This window comes from Apis florea, unplaced genomic scaffold, assembly GCF_048593485.1.
Source record: "Apis florea isolate Af1SG1 unplaced genomic scaffold, ASM4859348v1 contig_2350_pilon, whole genome shotgun sequence".
Classification (NCBI taxonomy): Eukaryota; Metazoa; Arthropoda; class Insecta; order Hymenoptera; family Apidae; genus Apis; species Apis florea.
This window is the reverse complement of record NW_028256565.1, coordinates 4,528,686-4,547,223: the sequence shown is the minus strand read 5'-3', so window position 1 is coordinate 4,547,223 and position 18,538 is coordinate 4,528,686. Positions and strand designations below refer to the sequence as shown.

The window sequence follows — 18,538 nt, the reverse complement described above, 5'->3', positions numbered from 1 at the left end:
GAATTAAGCAGGGAAAAAGTTGGCGGTAGAGAAGTAGCGAAGCGTGCCCCGGCTAATACGCGTAATCCGTGATGCATGGAGGTACAATTTTTAGCGCACTACGGCTATCGATGGTCAGAACAAACACGCGCCGGCCAAGTAAAATATTGATTTCATAAATATTGAACCGAGGCAATTGCGTCGAGGTTTTTCGAATCGGGGACGATTCGATCGCGCCGATTCGCTCGTTTTTTTTTTTTTTTTTTTCGAAAAAGGGGTGGTGGAGGATCCCTCCATCCCCCTCTAACCTCCTCGCAGACGCTCGCCAACTCGTCGATCCCGAGGGGGAGACAATTTTAAAACAATTTTGATATCTCATCTCTCGCGAAACCGAGCTTCACGAGCTTCCTCCTCCTGCCCTCGCCTCGATCCCCGGACGCGCCCATCGACTTCCCCCCGAGGGAAGAGAGAAGAGAACTTTTCAATTTCCGCGGGAAAAACCGCATTACCCGATCGAGCACATTACATTTCGACGACGCGGCAAAGATTCGAGGGGACATTTGTCAAAAGGGGACGGTTTATCAAAAGGCTTATCTCGCGAAACCGAGACGATAATTCAAGGTAAGTTGTCTCTCGCGCGATTCGAGGGCAAACTTGGACCACCGTTATTTGGGGATGTTATTATACACCACGATCCGCAAACTCTCCCCCCCCGAACGAAACGCTCCTTCCTTCCTTCCTTCCTTCCATTCTCCCTTAATCCGAGTAAAAATTGTCCCGTTGTTTGACAGTGCCGCAGCCAGTGGTGACTATTTTCATTCGGATTAAACGCGATCGCGTGTTTACCGTGAAACCTTTTTTGTCCTCTTCGAGAACGTGGCATTTTTCAACTGTTTCCTTTTCTTTTCTTTTTACACGCATTATTAATTAAACTCTCACTTGGCTCTCAGACTCGACTCGAAATCCGTCGATTAAAATTCCCCGACCACGCGCGTATTCTCGGCTGGAATAGTATCGAGACGCCATGATCGAGGATCGTGGTGTGCAACAGCCACACGGTGGATACGATGTTACAATTGGGACGCTTGGGACGAAGGCGAAGCGATAATCGGGGCGCGAGGAATCCTCCGATGATCCTCCATTTAAACCGTACTGAGTAACGTAATCCCGAAAAAAAAAGAGAGGGTGGAAATCTGCAGAGAGAAGGGAGAGTTGTAAGTAAGCAATTCGCGGGGAAACGAGTAGGGGGAGGGAGAGAAAAAAGGGGATGGAACGAAATCTTCTCGAAAAGAGTTCTCGATCGATTCGTTGGGGCGAAAGGGAGGAGCAATCCTTTTCTCTCTCGCGATAGCCCGCCACCTTTCTCTCGATGTTTTCCTTCTTCTTGGCCGCGCCTCCCCCCTCTCTCCCGTGGCCGAATAAATTAGTTGTCACCGAAGGAAGCAGAGGCCTGGCTGGCGGACGATAAAATTACCGGGATGCGAGCTTAGCGTTTGCGGATGGGAATGGTTTAAGGGCGAGGGTTAATTTGATGCACGAATAGCACGCGGATCGACCGCAATCTGGCCGGCCAATGGAAAGGGATAAAGCGGTGTATCGCGAATAAACGCCTCGGTGATTATAAACGCGTATGTGTAACGCGAGTGATGGGCGAAAATTTCGGGTTATCAGCGTTGAAATAAGAACAATTTTCTTTCGAAAGCAACACTCTTTGTGGTGTGAAAGTATTACGCGTTTTTTGGTTGGAAACTTTCATTATCTTAACCTCTTAACACCTCTTAATCGTATAATTTAATCGAAGGGAGTCGTGGATCCCGTTCCTTTAACGTTTGAAACTTGAAGAATTGACTCGAAGAATATTTTCGTTACGTGGTAGTCTTTTTCCTGTTTTTCTGCCGGAAAACTTATTGAAGAAATCAAGTTGTTGTGTCATATGCTGACAAATAACATCGCATTCTAATTACTTGTACGCCTCTCTGATGAAAGATCGCGGTTTCAACGGTTATAAAGTTTGGCGCCAACCGAGTTTTAAAGGTAACGAAATTTATCGTCCCGTCACCTAGACGGAAGCTACCGAAGGGAGGGGGCGGAGGAGGAGGAGGAGGAGGAACGTCGACCGCGGAGAGAAATAAATGGGCACGGATAAGTTTGGCTTAAAACGTCGAAATTGAAATTCTGCGTCATTGCGGTCCCGATAATTCCGTTTCCGGAGAACGGAAGTCGGCGCTGGCGCTAAGGTTTCGCCGTCTCGGCGAGTGGATATCGAGTGACACGTAGTTAGCTGGCTGCCTCACCTAAATCTCGATGGCCGGGCTTTCTCGGAACCGGAGGTCCATAATTCTGCGAGAGCTCGGTCGCTGCGGAACGATCCCCGGGAAGAGTCGCGACCTTCGAATCGGAGGGCAAGCTGTGGGGAGAGGAGGGAAAAAATAGGAGGAGGAAAATAAGTTTGGCCGGATCGAAGAGAGCGAGGAGAAGGGAAGGAAAGGGAGATTTGGAAATTCGTAAGCGTGGACGAAACGCTATGGTCCACGATCGAGTGAAGAGAAAAGGAGAGAGGGATGGAAATTTGAAAGGTTGGATGAATTCCTTGGAATTTCCATCGAGTCGAGCGGAGAGAGAGAAAGGGATATATCGAAGATTTGTAGGTAAATTCGAGCCTTGAAACTTCTATTCGATCGAGCGAAAAAAGAGAGGGTAAAAAAAAAAAAAAAAAAAAAAAAGAAAGAAAAGAATGGAAATTTGGAAATTCGAATCTTGGAATTTGCATCGGGAGCGGAGACATGGAGATATGTAGGCAGATTCGAACCTTGAAACTTCCATTCGATCGAGCGAAAAAAGCGAGAGTAAAAAAGAAAAAAAGGATGGAAATTTGGAAATTTATACGCAAATGAATTCGAAGGAGAATCATTTGGGAGACGAGAAGGAAATGGATGAGAAGAAAAGGAAAAAGGAAAACAAATGTGCCGCGTAATCGGGATCGGACGACTGGAGAGATCTGGAGAATTTACGAAGAATACACGAAGGTTGAGGGAAGAAGACGCGGTCGTGGAGGAGGGAATCAGCATAGAGAGGCGACATTAATATCCATTATATTCCCGGTGCCATCATCCGTTCGTCTTGTTCCGTCCATTCTCGCAGAAACGGGCCATATCCCCGAATCGTTTCGTGATTTATAGAGAAAGTTTAGCCCCCGTGATTACTCCCCCCCTCCCTTCCCCCCCGTCCCCCGGTGTAGCGACAGTTGGCCACCCATTTCCACCCCTTCCACCGCCGCACTCCGCTCCGCCGCCCTTTCTCCCATTTTCCCGTTATCTCACTTTCCGTCATTCGCTCGAATTAGTCGAAATGCCGCGTTTCCGGTCACGTTGTTATCTTTTCCGTGCCGGCCGTGCTCGAAAAATCCTCATCGATCCTCCGTTTTTCCACCTCGATCCTCGAGAGGCTTTCCAATAGGCTATCGTATACCATTTCCTCCTTCCAATTTCTTCGAGGGAGGACGAGTAATCGATCGCCTCGCGAACCACACAACCATTTCGACAACCAACTCTTATCCCGTGTTTCGGGATAATCGAAATCGCCTAGAGAGGATATTTCGAGGCGCGTGCGCGACCCGTTGCTCCGTAAAAACGATATCGCGTATGACGTTATTCGAGAGAGAGAGAGAGAGAGAGAGAGATAAACGTCCATCTTCCTCCCTCCTCCTCCTTTCCCATTCATTTCGCATTCTTTCGGTTTCCGTGCGCGGCGAACGGGCACGGAATTCGCGGACGGAATCGCACCTGTCGCACCGTGTGTCTCTCGAAAAAAAAGGATAAGATCGTCGTCGTCGTAATTCGTGTGTAAACGATCGAGATATTTTCCTTCCCTCCTCTTCCAACGAGATGACGCAATCTCCTTGTTTCTCCGTCGGCCAAAAAGCGATGGGTTTCCTTGACGCGTTGTCGACTCTCGATTTCTTCCGTGCCACCACCGCATAACGAGGGGGGAGGGGATCGTCGCTCATCGTTGGATACGGACGTGTTTTTGGTCGCGCGAACGCGTCGTTGGAACGTTTGTAGTAATACCTTTACTTGGTAATGCGATCCTCGTGTCGTCGCTACTCTCTTCGTCTTCTTGTCGAGAGCGAGAACCTTGTCTCCTGAATGAAATGTGCGCGAAAAACTGCCTCCTCTCCCCTCTCTCGTTCCCTCTTTATCCACCCCCGCCGCTCGAATCTCGCTCATTCCAAACAGATGTCGCGTTATGATTCTCGCGCGGCTACGACTCCTCTCCTCTGTGCCGTTCTACGTACGCCAGATGTCATGTAAAAAGTTGCGAGACACAGCAAGGAGGCGAAGCCCTGGAGGAAGCGCTTCCCTCAGCTCCTTGTCGCGCTTTAATTTTCGTCCATTTTAAATTTCAAACGTCGATGAGAAGAAACGATACGTGCCCCTCGGTCCAAGAATGCTCGTGCAAAGGGATTGCTTCCCTCATCGTCCCGCTTTTTCTCGACGACGAGCCTCGTCCTAGGAGAATCCATAGAGGACACGCTCCCCTCCCCTCCACGGAGAAAGAAATTAGCCGCGAGAATGGGAGGGGACCGAGTGTCCCCCCGTTTACACGCGCGTGTGATTAATGCCCTGAACGTTGATCCCGCGATTTTAATAACCGTTCACCCCCCGCACCGCGAATATTTACGAGAGCGGGGCTAATAGGAGGCGCGTATTAATGGAAACGAAGAAGAGGGAGGGATGGTGCGTGGATCCTCGAAGGAGAGAGAGAGAGAATGGCGAGGATCGGGGGGAGAGATGAAAGTTTGATGAGATCGAGGAAGCCGGCAGGTCGCCCCGACACGTGCCGTGAGAATGCGTCTTCCCTTCCCTTCCCCATGGCGAATGGATGAACGAATTTCGTGAATTTAGACGGAAGGTGATTCTCGAAGATGGATTTTAATATAGGGGGTGTGTAGCTCGTTCTTATATTAAGAAGGGTGGATATGTGGTATGGTAGACTCGCTCTGTTCAAGATCAAAGAGTGTCGTGGATATTGACAGTTTCTCGGATCAGAGGTTATTGGTATCGTTGGCTGTACGTAAGATGAAAGGAATTAGAGTAGAAATTAGATCGTAACAGCAAGAAAGAAATACGTTTAATAACTGACAAAACGACGAATTTATAAATATATACGAGATATGGTGAACTCAACACGAAGATTTCGAGGAGATGATCCTTTCGTCGTACGCTAGTTTTTGGAAGAAAAGTGCAAGAGTGCGATAACAAAGGAGATAGAAGGTTTGGTCGACGGTTTCACGAACGGCTCGAATAAACTGTTGGAGTCGCAGTTTCAGGAGGTATAAGAGGGAGGAGATAAAGAGGAGGAAGGGAGGGAACGGCGGTTATCCAACGTAGCCGATTTTTTACGAGGCGGTGTTTCGTGCAGCCAACTTGCGCAACAAATTCCATTACACGGCCGGCGTAACCGGTCGTAGCGCGGAACAGTAACGAAAACTTTCGCAACGCTGTTCGGGGAACCGGTCGGGGAACCGCAACTCGGGCTTTTCGGTTGAAACGGGAAAGCTCTCGGTTCGGAATGGAGGGGAAAAGCAGGAAAAAAGAGACGGATAAAAGACGAGATCGGGTTTTAGGGTGGCGATAGCGGTCGAGTGGGTGAAAGTGGCGCTCGAGAGAATCGAGGCATCGACGGCCTGCTTTTCCCTCCGGGGGATATTCGTCACCGAGAGAGAGAACTCGACGTGTACAGCATTCGACGAGTTAATGCGGCTGGCCGACAAAGTTTTTAACGTTGGCCGCGATTCCCTTCCCCGATTCAAACTAAGAAACTTTAGGGATCCGAGCGATCGATCCTTCCTCCTCGTCTTCGTCCAAGAAGCTAATTTTCTCTTCGAAAAATCGACGATTGGGAGAGAATTCGGGAATTAAAGGAATTAAAAAACGAAGAATTCTCGAAGAATTCGAGCAGAGAGATAAAAAGGTTAACGATCCACGTGGAAGGCAGCGCGACACGGTTGCCGACTCGATTCCGGGGGCATAGTTGGCGGAGCCGTGACGATATTAGAGGCGGCGTGGCAAACCCAGTTACCGGAACACGTAGGAGAAGTTGGCGGTACACCGAAACTCGCGATAAACGCGAGCTAAAGGGGGGATGAGCGCGCGAGGCAGCCAAGGCGAGATCGAGAAGTTTCGCGACAAACAATAACAACAACAACAACAACGACAACGGCTACAACGAGGGCCGAGTGCACGCGTCGACGATAATTACAACAATAACTGTAACTACGTAGGTGGAGACGAAGGGCCGCGCGCAGCTGGTTTAATTAGAATCCTCTCTCTGTCCTCGGCCGCGCTTAAACCTGGCGCCCCACAGCGTTAAACTGGCGGAAGACTGAGTAGAGAGAACGTGCTGCGCCTCCTCTCGATTCCTTGCCGCCAAATCTTTCGCGTCGTCCTCGCCGATTACTTTCTCCTCGTTCGAAGCGTTCACGAAGCTTCACCGTTTTCACGCGATTAATCAAACTTCCTAATTAAGCGCATAATTAATTTGGTGGGCGAGTCTGTTGCGCGTCCCCGCGCACAGGGATAAATCACCGGTTGGTTATTAATTTCCGGGGCGAAAGTTGTGTCGCGACAAAAAGCGGCGCTGCCAAGACGATCGATCACATTGACGGGGCGGCGACTGCCGTCCGCTCGAGGCGAGGGGGGAGGGAGACGGGGAGCGGATGGACCGACGACGGAGACGGGTCTCGTCTCCGCGCGGGAAGCGAGGGCGTCGAATCGATATTTCTCTCTTTCTCGGGAAGAGAGGTGCGTTTTAAAGAGAGGGCCGGGACGAGACGCGGCGTGGCAAGGGGACAGAGGTCTCTTGTTTGTCGCGCCCGCGTCAGGATGTTATTTGTCCTGGATACCCGTGGGAGCACGCCGAGTACACCTACCGGCAACCAACCTCCCCCCCTTGAGACCGTTCCTTTCGGTGGTGGAGCGCCACCGAACGCTCGAGACACCAAGGTTTCCGAAACTCGCTCGCCTTCGCTTCTCCGGGGTAATATTTAATTTCTTGCCCGACTGATTTCCTCCGCCAAACCCTCGAAATACTCCCCCAAGGACTACTACTGCTACTATGCTGCTGCTGTTACTATTACTCGGGATCGCTCGCCCAGCGCGTGATAAAATACCGAATGAACACTCCTCTCCGAGGAGGTATTGCCATTTTTTTCTTGCCAATCTTCCATTGGCGTCTCTGTTTCGCGTAAACAGGATCGATCGAAGCTCGAGCTCGAAAATGTCGAGGTGCAAATGTTCGATCATTTTTGATTAGATAGGGATAGGGAGATTCTAGATTCGAAGTTAACTTGGTTGGAAAGCTTTGGACGGAAAGGAGTAGAGCATAGGTTGGGTAGGCATCTCGATCAGTTGTTACGTTAGTTTCGTACGCTAAAATGCGTCTGAAGGGAGGAGACATTGGACGGTGGAATAAATTGGACTGTTTGGTTCGCGTATTAAGGAGATATCCTTGCGTAAAGGATAAACACGTCGTCGACTTTCTTTCTCCTTTTCTCTACACCTTTTTCCTCGAAAAATCCTCTCGATCGAGCGTTTCTCGGGTCTCCGATTCTATGGCTCGATTTTTTTTCCAGTTACGGCGAAACTTGCCGTGGACACGATGGGCAGCCGACCAGCGAGAAAGTTGGTTTTGCACCGCGACGCACGAGGGCCTCCCTTATTCGAGAGGTTTTACGGCCAAGGAAATCGTATAATTGTGCCACTCTGCGGTTCTCTCGCCCGTGGAAAAGTTGGCCTCCTCCTTCGTGAAACTTGGCCGGGGTGGGGGAGAAAATATCGCGGCGGTTAAAGACCGCGATGAAGCCGCACCGGCGAGGAGAAGTTGGAAACGATAGAGGGAGGGTCGTTGATGTTTCTCGATGTTTCCTTCCGCGAGGGAACGAGGCACGTTGTTGCCGTTTTTATTGTCGGATCGTTTGCCGGAGAATCGACGAGGAAACGCGCATTTACATTTTTCGTGCGGCGAGATATCTCTCGCGAGATGGTTGGAAACATTTTTCTTCGATCAATTATAAATTTATTATTCGCCTCCCTCCCTGCCCTGGGCTTTGAATGAAAAATAAATCGATGAAGGGATATTTATCTTGAGGGGAGGAGTAGTAGGTAAATATCCCATGGGGGAAGATTTCTTTCCCGAATATAGGGTATATAAAGCCTTCTAAACGATTTCGCGGTTAATAATGTCTTTCAAAATTAATGGCTGCTCTTCAGCCGCCTTTTATATTTCTTGGATATCTCCATGGACAAGGGAAACTGGGTTACCTGAGAAAGCTCCTCCTCCTCCTCCTCCTCCTCCTCCTTCGTCTTGCCTCCCACCAGAAAGAACGTGCAGAGAGGCGACAACAATTCTATCTATATTTCTCCGTTACTTTGTGCTTCGATCACGGACAACTCTTACACCTCCCCCCCCCCTTCTCTCGTGTCTCTCTCGGTTTATCGTCCAATCCCTTCGTCGAGATTAAACTCAATGTTAACACGCTTCGTTACGGTTACAATGCGACGCCGGTAAAACGGCAAATCCGATGAATTCGGCAAAGAGGACACGGGGGACACGGAGTTGTGTGCATCCACTTAACGAAGCGAACGATACAATGCGAGGCGTGGAGACAAGATAAACCTGGCAGCACGACGACAAGTCCCCGCCAACTGGAATAATAGCGGTTCCCCGTGTTTTTTCGTTAACACCTTCCCTTCCTTTATTTTTTTCTCTCGCTTTCTTCTTCTTCCTCTTCTTCTTCCCTTCAAAAAATCCCCGGAAAAATTCTCCCCTTTGTTCCACGAGGCTCGCTCTTCTCTCCACGGTTTTACGAGGAGGGATATACAGCCCGTTGTTCCGCAGTTAACGTTTCAGATTTTCAAACTCGTCCGTGGTGTTGCGAATTAAGGATTCGCGAGATGATATTCTTTCCATTCTTCTCTCTCTCTCTCTCTCTCTCTCTCTAGTTTTGTTTTCCCTCGCGTCACTCGTTTGAGACGGGCTCATGAAAATTCGTAGCCGCCGCTGCGTAATAAATCTCGGGAGCGGAAACGGCGACGACGGAGGAAAGAAAGGCAGAGAGAGAAAGAGAGAGAGAGGGTGATGAGCGGGTGGAGGTAGTGGTGCAGGTCCAAATTGAAATAAACTTACGAGGCTTGCGCAAGGGCCGTGGAATAATTCAGAGAGCGGAGCTGCAAGGAGTTACAAGTTGGCCAATAAACGTCGGCCTCATAACTCCGCGAGCTGTAATGGATACAAGTGGCGCTTGTGCGCGCCTCTCATCCCCTCCGGCATCATCGCCCGGATCCCTCTCCCTCGATGCATGTATCTCGAGTTAAACGAGCAGAGAGAGAGAGAGAGAGATTCGTCGCGGGGATGAAAAGAAGAGGGAAACGGCTATCAACCGATTCGAAAGGCGGATCGATCGAAAGTTTTCTCTTCCTCCTCCGGTTTCCGCTCCACTTTCGCCTCGATCTTGGCCGGCGTGCACCAATTTTTTCCGATCGTCGTGCGAACGTGCAAATGGTCGAAAGTGCAAAGTACGTGTGTGTGTGTGTATTTGCAGAATGCATCCAATCTTCTTCGAGAAAGTAAATAAAGCGATGTTCCATTTTCTCGTTTCACGAAAAAAGAAAAAGAAACAAGAACAATTACAAGACGCGTGACTTTTTGATCGAGATCGCTTCGAATTCTTCCTCTCGCGCGAGAACTTTCTCCAACGGGCGGGATATGGAGCCTCTCCTCTCGTCCTCGTCTCGCGATTATTCGGGCGCGGTGAAAGCGGAGGGGAGGAGGATCTCGAGAAGGGTTTCTATCGCTGGAGAGGAGGATTATTGGCTTTTATCAGCGGGTCCGTCGCGAGCCAAGATCCGGCTCTCGTACGCCGCTCGTCCGTTCTATTTGCGTCCCATTTGGCAGCGCACTTTCAATTCGATGCGGCTCGCGCATTTCGTGGACTATACTCGTCCACTATATCCCAAGCTTATTGTCTTTACCCCTCCCCCTTATTCCTGAGGAGAATTCTTGGGATTACCTTGGCTCGCGAATTACCGCCGGGAAATGGCCGCCGTTCGAGATCCGATCATCGATCCGTCCTCTTTCCAATCTTCTTCCTCCACTTTGAAACACAATCTCGATCTCCTTCTCGCGCAATAATAAATATTCGAGGATGTTTGAAATGATCTCTATTTTCGACGGACGGAGAGAAAGAGAAATGGAGCTCGATCGATCGAAGATTCTGGTGGCAATCCAGCCAATGTCGCGTAATGCCCGTATCGGAGAAGAGGTACGTGTCGGTTCTGCCCCTTTAACCCCGCAATTCGCTATTTGTAGGCGGCGGTTCACACGGGCCGCGGTATCGAGCGAGCTCCGCGTGTCGGAGCTGTAATGCGGCCTGAATAGGGTGAAAGCGCGAACGAGCAGCAACGCGCGTGGACACTCGTCGTGAACTGCGGCGTTCGAAATTATAATTGAACACTCGTTGTCGTATATCGGCCGCGAGATATGGAAACGGATCCGGATTTTTGCCTCGCCTTTGTGCCCCGGGGGGGGACACAAGTGCAGTTTAACCTTCATCATTCCCGTATCCGTTATATCGATTTCGAAAGGCGTTGCAATTAAATGGTAATAATCTTAAGAATCGTGGATTGTTTTTCTGGTGGGATCGTTCGATTGAACTAACCGCCGAAAAAATAATTAAACAATTTTAATTACAAATACATTGATACGTTTCGTTAAAAAAAAAAAAAAATGAAAAAAGAAACGAAAAATTTGTACAAATATTAATTTGTATGAACATCGGGGGGGGGGGGGGGGGGGGAGAGATCGATCGATACGTAGCTTCGAGCCGTTTTGAGCAATCCAGCTCGTCTAGATATATATATATATGTATATATTGACTCGATTCCGCTAAAACATTCGATAATTCTTATTAATTAGGATCAAAGACTTTTATAAATAGGTTTTCGCGTATCGATATCCCGGAACGAGTCACGCATGAAATAATAATAATAATCGCATTCGTATCGCAAGCTCGCTAATCGAAATTGTTGTACCGTGATCAAATTTATCCCGAGCCGTGTTATCGAATCATTACTAATTATTACCTAATTAACCGCGGATATTGTTCGAATAAATATATTATCAATCAAACCGATTTCTAGAAACTGCACGTGCCACATCGCGTGCATATGTATTTCCCTCGTCCGATGTTCTATATCCTCCACCGACCGACCAATCAAACGCCCAGTTCATTATTCTCCAATCATTTTTCTATAGAAATCAATTATATCGTTGACCACTGATTCTGACAAACGATCGATCGATTATCGTTCATCTCTCGCATCTCTCTCTCGCTTACGCTCTCCTCTCGCGGTGGAAAAATAGGGGGTGCAAGCTCGTTGCTTGACGAAGGGATTAATCCGGCCACGGGGTGCAGAGAGCGGAAAAATGTTGCGGCTTCCAGTGAAACGGGGAGGGAGGAGAGGAGGGGAGGAGAGGGGGGAGGCTCGTCGAAATTAATGGAGATTCGAATAGGACCGGGTTCTATCAGCGGTGTATTTATTACGCGCTCGTTTCGACCAGTCCAGGGAGAGAACGAAACCGACGCGCCATAAGAGACGTCCGGACCTGGTATAATCGAACCTGTTATTATCGGCCAAGTCGAGGACAGATGGCCACATAATTAATAGAGTTATTGTTTCCCATGACGTTCCGTTTAATATTAAAATTCCTGTATTTTGATATTAATAATAATTCTCTATCCTCCACCACCACCACCACCCACCCCCACCCCCCCCCGCCTCTCGTGTTTTCCCAACGCGCGATTCGACGATCGTATCGCGGCGAAAAGCCGAGCGAGCGCAAAGTTCTCTCCGAGCGGCCGTACATATATTTGTCCCGTAAACATTTACCCGCGAAATTATTAATAATCCAAACCGAGGCGCACGAGGGCCGGTTTTTCGAATCAATTCCACGCGTAATAGCCACGCACCGAATCGATCGAAGCGTGCACGATAAAGCGTGACTAATTCATTTCCTCTTCGTTTCGGTTAACGGGCCTCCTCCCCTCCCCCCCCCCCCTCCTTTCAATTAACAAGTCTTGTTCGTCGATTTTATTTTATCAATATTCGGCCCGCTACCACCACCACCACCACCACCACTATTTTATCGCTAATTGTACGTCATTGTGACTCATTGTCGTCCAGCTTTATCATGTTTATTCCAGTTCATCTATGTGTGAAAAATGATAAATAACAATTTTATTATTACGGAGAACGGAGAAGTCACGGGGAAATAAAATATTCCCCGTTAAGTTAAGTCGAGGGGAGGGGAGGGGAGGGAAGAAAGAAAAGAAATCGGCCAAACTCTCGGCCAAAGTGGGCGAGAGATTAAGGGAGCATTTCTCGAGCGACGGCCTCGGCCCGTGAATAAGAAACGACGCGAGATTCGAAACGACGCGTGCGAGATTTTCGAAGAGAGGAGAAGAGTTTTCTGAAAAATGTTTCGTTAAATATTTGAAGGAGGGGGGGAGGGGGAGGGGGGGGTCGCATGCAGCCTAGGAACAACTGTTTTCGTTTCGAAAGGTGCCGGCCACCTTCGTCTCGTTGCATCGCACTCGTGCGCGCACGGCGCATAAATATACACGCTATTCGAAAAGAAGCTACGTACTACGTACACCGGTGTCGCGGTGTTACTGTACTGTAGCGCGGTACGTAGCTACTTGGCATGCATAATCGAGGGACCGCCGGTAGCAACCAGCATCTCGAAATGGCCCTCGTAAATTTTCCTCGAAACCACCACCATCCTCTCCACGAGAAACCTTTTCCCCCATTTCATATGTTTCTCCGACTGATCGATAATATTAATATTCGTTGTTGTTTATTTTTCGGGGGCAGGGGATCGATCCTAACGCTCTTTTACACACACAAATATCGAGACATCTATATATATATTTAGATATACACACACACACATAATCGGAAGTACAGATCGGAAGATCGGTTTAACCGATGATCATTACGAAAAAATTGGCGCGATATCGCGGGGGTTATCGCTTTCCGATAAACTGATTTCCACTCGGCTCTCCTCGATCGAGTGGGATGAGGGCGGGGGGGGGGGGAGAAGGAAAAAAGCGAATATTAATTTTCGTTACACTTACGGGGGAGATCCGCGTTATTTACGAGGGGGAGGGGGGGGAGGGAGGAGTGCAGGTAATGATAATCGATGCGACCGCGCAGAGTACGATGCAGATACGAACAATTTGTCAGACTTATCGGAGATTTCCATTTCCATTTGCCGGAGTAGGAGGAGGAGGAGGAGAGGTGCGTTCGTGTAATCAGCGCGACGTGCCGATAAAAGTAACCGCGGCTCGAGAAAAAAAAAGAGAAAGAAAGAAGGAAAGAAAGAAGGGGCGAGTTCGATTAATTTCGCGATGACGCGCGACGAAATACGGATGTATGGATGGATGGAGAAGAGTTCGAGAGATTAAAACGAAGAGAAAAGAAGAAGAAAGAAATATATATATATATATATACGTTAATGAAAAATTCGAGAGGAAACGAGGATAGAGGGAGATTGCGATAAGTCGAATTCCAGTGGCCAATGAAAGGGTTGAGGGTCTCCAATGATCGATCAGACGGACATCGATATTTTCCGGGCGAGGAGGGATATCGCCTTATCGCGATATCGAATAATTTACAGGGGCGCGTAAATGGAGATTCCTGAGGGGGGTGGTCCCGATAAATTGCCATAAGGCAAGCGCACAAAGGGTGGCGGAGAACGAAGGGCGCGGCGTCTGGCTGGTAACGAAGAACGGAACGCGGCCTTAATAATGGTGCGGCAGTTAGCGACACGTTTCCCCGTGGCCCCCTCCGAAAATGGCACGACGCGGAAGAATGCGAGGGGAGGTGTTTGCAGGGGAGGGTTAAAGGCTCGCAGCAGGCCGGCTGTCGCGGACGTATAAAAGTGTACAACAATCGATATATGTACAGTTTACGAGAAAGAGATTAGAGATCGATGGAAATCGTGACAATGGCCAGGGTCGTTGCGTTCCGTGGGCGTTGCACGCTCAACGTTCCCCTGTCACGGTAACACGATTGCTCGCGTCACTCCCTTTCCGACGGTGTGCGTAGTTTTGCCTTCTGACCGAGAAAACCGTTTCCACGTTTCCCCTTAATATGACATAATTTAGAAAAATTTTAGCATTTTAAAATTCGAAAGTTCGAAATGCAAGATTTGGAATATATTGAAATATAATTTTTCTCGATTCGGTGACACTCGATTGCTCGTGTCGCTTCCTTTTCAGCGGTATAGTTTTGATTTTTAACGGAGAAACGTTTCCAGTCTTTTGTTAATGCGATATAACTCAGAAAAATTTTTTCGTCGATAGATCATTCGAAATGGATCGTCACTCCCCTTGGATCTTTGCAAATCTTTCCATTCTTCCTAAACCCGCACCCTAAATCGCATCGATATAACGAGCATTGATATAATCTTGTAGAGAGACGACAAATCGTGGACGACAAAATCGCTTTTCCCAAAACCGCTTTTCGACAAAAGCGCAGTTTCGTGCGCGCTCGAACACAATGGAGGGGGGAGGGAGAGCATTCTCTCTCTCTCTCTCTCTCTCTCTCTCTCTCCGGTTGGAGACGAGAAAGAAGTCAGGCTCGTGCCACACCCCCGATGGGGGGATCCCCATTATGCTCGCGACACAATCGGCAAATTGTCAGAATTACCGAAAGCAGGGTTTGGGGGGACAGCTGTCGCGGCGTCAGCTGACGGATTCCTTTCTCGCTTCGAAAACTTGTCCTCCCCGTAGTTGCTCGTAATTAACCGGATGTCTCGCGCACGAGTCCGCCCTCGACCAACTTGGTGCGCGACTCGTTCGCATTATCTTGGCCGCGTACAACCCCCTGTTATCGATGCCATTGTTCCCGCCACAACCACGACGAGACTACGCGGATCCAAGAGAAAGCGTCTTCGAGACAATGCCGACGTCGATCTTACGCGCGAGGCTTGTCTCGTCGCTTCGAACCCTCCTCCAGTTTCTAAAACGCCCGGTTTAATTAGATTCTTTGTCCCAGTCTTTATTTGTTCAAAAAATTGCGAGCACTTTGGGTAATTTTTTTGGTAAAGTTTGAAAGTTTGGAAGGCATTCGATTAGAATTTTTGTTAACTGCTGTTCTTTTAGGAATGTATTTTTCCTTTTTTCCTCTTTTATCACACGCGCGTGCTTTTATACATTCTGCCAAATACTCAGAATTTTTTTTTTTTTTTTTTTCGAATCAACTAACGCGATGATCGTGTATAAATATTTTGTGAGCGTACAATTTTTATAACGTTCACATATAACTTATACGTACAGGCAAGCATAAGTAAGAAACGTATAAATGAAATATATCAATAGTATATTAATAAAATTTTCGATTTTTCAAATTTTGCTCGAGCTTTCAAGTTTCACAAAAAAAAAAAAACACGAGAAATGTTGAAAAACATTTACAATCCCAATTTTTATATAAATAATAATAAATAAGGCTGTATCCATTTTCTCGGCGCTCACGTTCTTGACCCAATTTCGCGTTTGATCGATCGCGCGAATCATTGTCGGTGCGGTCTTACAATTTCGCACGAGAGGAGGTCGATCTCAACAACCTCGACGTTGTTGTATTCGCGTCCAATATTCCTCCGCGTTCAGAGGGGATGAACGTTTATTTCCCCTCATTAACGCTTTTACAAGAACCACCCTCGACTACCCACGTTACGTCCGGACGCAACATCTTCACAAGTGCAAACTCCACTCCCCCGCGTGAAACAGGCGCCAATGATCGCGTGAAAACAGTCGGAAGAGCGGGTTTAAACGCGAAATTTGCAAAAGGGTGGAGCGATCGTTAACGAAGGAATTCAAACGTGTTACACGCAGTGAGAGAGGGAGGAGGAGGAATTACGACTGTGTACGAGCATCCTTTCGCCCCCTCGGGGATTATAATATTCGGGAAGGACACGTGGTGAGACCGCGTCGACGGCCGCCCAGAGCGGCAAGGACCCACACTTTACGAGGGTCAAGCATTTTCTAATTAAGCCGGTCCTGGTCCGTCGTAAAACGTTGCGCCACGCTTCAAGCACCGCCCTCGGGCGATAAACGCGCGTCCGGATACCGATTCGCGACGAAAATCTTCCTTGTAACCGTCCCGAAAGTAAACGATATTAATTCTGCTAATCTTAAACCATTAATCGATACTTAATCATTCGACGATGATTACGAGTGCCTCTATTTTTAAACGGATTAAACGATCGAACCGCATTGGGATGACGTTGTACGAGTAGAAAAATAAGAAGAGAGCGTGACTGTACGAATTATATAAGTCTGCGAACGCTTTGTTACATCGAGAAGAGGTTTATGTTTCCGTTTCGAAGCTTGACACATCTTCCTTTTAGTTCGGCTGTTGATCTTTTTTGCGGTTTCAGTTCTTCCCGCGAATTGATGATCCCGAGTCTCGCGTCGTATACGCTTTTCATATTTTTGTTACGACTTTCTCCATAAAATTCTTTTCCTTTTTTCACTCGCACAACATACCGATCCAATTTGATCCAGTTTGATAATTTTCTTCGCTCGCGAAAAACGTGAAACAATCGACAAGCTTGAATTTGAAGGGAAAGTGCGCAGCCAAAAGAGAATAAAAATTAAACATTTTTCGGAAATCTATTACCGATTCGATTCGAGGAAGGAAAAGAGAAAAGTAGCAACGCTCGGTTAATCGAGATGTTACTTCGGAACTCGAAGTGATTACGTGCAGTTACGTGTAGCGGGATTCATAGATCGATTGGACGAACGGCAAACAAAATTCGGGCAGATTTTATTTTCGGTCGCGAATAGCCAGAATCCTGTCGGGCGTGTCCCCTGCCAAAGCGAAATATTTACTTACAGACGGTCAACAAATTATTTTACAGTTGCTGCGCAGTTTCGCGGGGGTGGCGGGCAAATTCGCTCGAATCGCGTCTATTTAGCCCGAGCCTCCCCCCTCTCGTTAGTGTCTATTTCATCCACAAACTTTATTCGCGCGTCGCGAGGAAATCGAATTAAACGCGTGCGCGCGCGGATTCTCTCGGTCGAAATGTTAATGAACGATGGAAATATAAAGGGGCAAAGCTGGACAAAGAGGAGGCCGTCGATGGCGGTGGTTAGTCGGATCGGTATAAATTATACGCGTTGGGACGCGTCGCCGATGAGAATGGAAAATCAGCGTGAGGGATGGGGAGGGAGGGATATCGTTTGTTTATTATTTACATCGATATGTTTTCATCGAGGGAGGCGATTCAGTGCCACGCACCGAGACATCCGGACGAGATCGGCCTGCGATCCGTGAAAATGGAATGGAAAAAAAGGAGGAGGGAGGGAAGGTAATTATCGGCGGTCCCTGGCGATACGCCTGTGGCGTTTCATTACGTTTTTTAATTAACTTTTACCCGATCCTTCCCCTCCCCCTTCTGAATGTATATCGGCCGGAAAGAGGAGAGCAACCGCATATTACGCACGTTTACGCGTGGGTTCACCTGTCCATTTGTTTTCTTTCGCGGTCGCTGTTTATTTATTTATTTGTTCGTTTATTTTTTTTTTTTTTTTTTTTTTTTTCACTCCACTGTCTTGTCTCGTTCTAACAGGCGTTCTAACAACGTTGAAGGGAGGCGAGGCTCTCTCCTTGGTTTCCGGCCAATTTCAGGGGTCGCCTTTCGGTGACTTCCTACGGGAATTTAATTAATTCGTTCCCCGCTGAACTACTTCCTTCGGAGAAGGCAGAGAGTTTAAGCCTGCTTAACGGAGCCGCTCTTCCAACGATCCTCTCTTCTTTCTTCCGTGTAATTAGTAAAACAATCAGGCAGGGGGGAGGAGGAGGGGCGAGATGGTTGACGCGGCCGATCGCAGAAAGGAAAAAAGAAACGAAAGAAGCAAACGGTCATCGCGGGGGAGAAGGGTGGTCGGAGTGGAGGCGGTAGGGTCGTTGAATGGAGGGATTATTAAGTAAGAGCTCTTTCTGCCTCGAAGGATTCGAGAAGAATGGGAATTGAACGAACGAACCTCGACCTTCCTTTATACCTGCCGCTTCCCAATTAAACCTAAACTAGCCGTTTAAGTAGATCAAAATAGAAAGCTTTATCCCTTCCCTTCGATCGATAATAATCGATTGGAGAATAATCTTTCTAATCGATTCGACGTGGAATCGACACGGCTCGTCGGCGAGCAAAGTATTCGAAGAGGAAGAGAATTCGTCTTATTTTTGTCTTTTGTCGCGCGCAATGATCGTTCTCTGGCCAGGGGTTAATTTTAATTGTTTCAACGATCGACGCCATTTTAAATATTTTCGTGCGATCAGCTCGATGAAAAAATGGGAAAGGAAAGGGCCAAAGGATTTTTTCTCCAGTTCTGCTCTGAACTATATATCTAAAAAACGTAGGAAATTGCAAAAAATTGCATAGAGATAGAAACGAGAATATGTCGAGATCCAGAAGAGAGAATCGCGTAGATTAA

The 18,538-nt window shown here is 48.0% G+C and overlaps 1 long non-coding RNA gene across 1 annotated transcript in view; it reads left to right on the top strand.

Annotated features, from left to right (window-relative positions):
- Nucleotides 1-18,538, top strand: part of LOC147658131 (uncharacterized) — a 211,672-nt gene that overhangs the window by 52,206 nt on the left and 140,928 nt on the right. The window lies entirely within an intron of this gene.